The sequence below is a fragment of the Zootoca vivipara genome, chromosome 11 (assembly GCF_965207765.1).
Source record: "Zootoca vivipara chromosome 11, rZooViv2.hap1.1, whole genome shotgun sequence".
Classification (NCBI taxonomy): Eukaryota; Metazoa; Chordata; class Lepidosauria; order Squamata; family Lacertidae; genus Zootoca; species Zootoca vivipara.
Genome location: NC_142594.1, coordinates 1,373,970 through 1,376,760, shown reverse-complemented (window position 1 = coordinate 1,376,760; position 2,791 = coordinate 1,373,970).

The following is a 2,791-nucleotide window of genomic DNA, read 5'->3' as shown; positions in this document are numbered from 1 at the left end:
CCTAGTTTTTTAGAGTAGGAAAACAAGAAAAAAATATGTTGCTTTCTTGAATTGTCCTAGGCATAGCAGCCAACTCCTAGAGACCTAGGTGCCTTTGTCCCCTCCCCATTAAATATTTGAGGAAGCTTCTTTTGCAAAGGGGGAAAGCTCCATTTTTTTTCGAGGATCAGCTCAAAGTTGTGCAGCTTTTATTGCAAATGGGAAAAGCCCATGGGGGGGGGGGTCTGCTCACAGTTGTGCATCTTTTTTGCAAAGGGGGAAAGCTCCATTTTTGAGGATCAGCTCAAAGTTGATGAGCTTACCTTGCAAAGGGAAAAAAACCTGTTTTTATGGGGTTCAACTCACAGTTCTGCAGCTTCTCTAGGAAAGATAATTTAATCAGCCAGTCACATGTCACTGGGGAAACAAGCAGCCTCTCTCTGCAGACAACAATGGAGGCCTGTGCAAGGGGCCTGGGCAGGCCGGGAAGGGAGCTAGCTCCCTTATCTCCCTCCCCGATCTCTTGCAATCAGCTGCTGAGTGGGTTCCTTTCAACACTCTCTTTCCCTCTTGTTAGCCTTTAGCTCTTTCTTCTTTTTTTTTTAAAAAAGAGCACAATCTGCCTTTTGCCCCGGGCAATTCGGCTCCAGGGACCACGCATTCGCTCCATAAGACGCACAGAATATCCTCTTACTTTTTAGGAGGAGAAAGTGCGTCTTATGGAGTGAAAACACGGCAATTTTTTAAAAAATGCTAACGGAGGTTTTGATGTTAACTGAGCCTGATATTTCAAATTCAGGCTCGGTGTGTATATGTGTGTCTCAGGGTCTGCCAGAATCCCAATACTTGTGGTGGACTCCACAAGCCAGTTCTTTGGTGGCCAATCCATATGGCTCTTCTAGTCAGTGAGCAGGTGAGATGCGTGGAAACATGAAGCGGGTGGAAGATGCATGTGATAAAGGTGGGACCAGAAGCAGCCAAGTCTCCACAGGCTGCCCTTGAGATGAGTCTGCACACCACCAGGTGTTCCTCAGAATCCACCAAAGAAAGTTTTCCCAGAACAGAAAAAGATGAAGCAAGGCTGAGGAAGAGTGGCCTGGAGCAGTCCAGCAAATGATTACCCTAAGAACTGAACAAAGCAGGGATTCCAATTCCTTCCAAAAGAAGGAACTTTCAGGACAATAGTGGATGGGCAGGGAATGGAATGCCAAGTACTTTTCCGTTAATAAGCCTCTACCCAACCTATCAATGCAAGTCTCCTGCCATATAATGACCAAAGGATCCTGAATAGTTTCCAGCTGAGCAGAGCTCCCAGTCCCTGGGTGAGGGGCAGGTCAAAGAGCATCTCCCAGCCAGGGTGGGAGGCTGGCAGAAGAGGGCAAAACTCCCAGGTGAGAGCTGCGAGGGTCCATTCTTCTGCACGTGGAATAAATGGTAAGATATAATTGCAACTGAGGGGCTTGTATTTCCTCTCCTTTCTTTTCTTATTCTTTCCCCCCCTTATTTCTCTGCTCTAGATTAGTTTGGCTTCATTGTATTTAGGTTGAAAACTTTTAATTAAAATTGTTTTAAAAAATAACTCCCAGCCAGGTAACTTGGGTATTGTGGGGGAAGGTGGAAATGTTTTCCTGTAAATGTAAATTTAGACTTAATCCGAAAATCAGTGAAAAATATGCACTTGTTTCTTTTCTGCAATTAATGACTAGCTAAGTAGAGATCATAGAATCATAGAATCATAGAGTTGGAAGAGACCACAAGGGCCATCCAGTCCAACCCCCTGCCAAGCAGGAAACACCATCAAAGCATTCCTGACAGATGGCTGTCAAGCCTCTGCTTAAAGACCTCCAAAGAAGGAGACTCCACCACACTCCTTGGTAGCAAATTCCACTGCCGAACAGCTCTTACTGTCAGGAAGTTCTTCCTAATGTTTAGGTGGAATCTTTTTTCTTGTAGTTTGAATCCGTTGCTCCGTGTCCGCTTCTCTGGAGCAGCAGAAAACAACCTTTCTCCCTCCTCTATATGACATCCTTTTATATATTTGAACATGGCTATCATATCACCCCTTAACCTTCTCTTCTCCAGGCTAAACATACCCAGCTCCCTAAGCCATTCCTCATAAGGCATCGTTTCCAGGCCTCTGACCATTTTGGTTGCCCTCTTCTGGACACGTTCCAGCTTGTCAGTATCCTTCTTGAACTGTGGTGCCCAGAACTGGACACAGTACTCCAGGTGAGGTCTGACCAGAGCAGAATACAGTGGTACTATTACTTCCCTTGATCTAGATGCTATACTCCTATTGATGCAGCCCAGAATTGCATTGGCTTTTTTAGCTGCTGCATCACACTGCTGACTCATGTCAAGTTTGTGGTCTACCAAGACTCCTAGATCCTTTTCACATGTACTGCTCTCAAGCCAGGCGTCTCCCATCCTGTATTTGTGCCTTTCATTTTTTTTGCCCAAGTGTAGTACTTTACATTTTTCCTTGTTAAAATTCATCTTGTTTGCTTTGGCCCAGTTGTCTAATCTGTTAAGGTCATTCTGAAGTGTGATCCTATCCTCTGGGGTGTTAGCCACCCCTCCCAATTTGGTGTCATCTGCAAACTTGCTCAGGATGCCCTCAAGCCCATCATCCAAGGGGCACCTTGTCAAAGGCCTTGCTGAAATCAAGATAGGCTACATCCACAGCGTTCCCTTCATCTACCAGGCTTGTAATTCTGTCAAAAAAGGAGATCAGATTAGTCTGACATGACTTATTTTTCAGAAACCCATGCTGACTTTTAGTGATCACAGAGTTTCTTTCTAGGTGCTCACA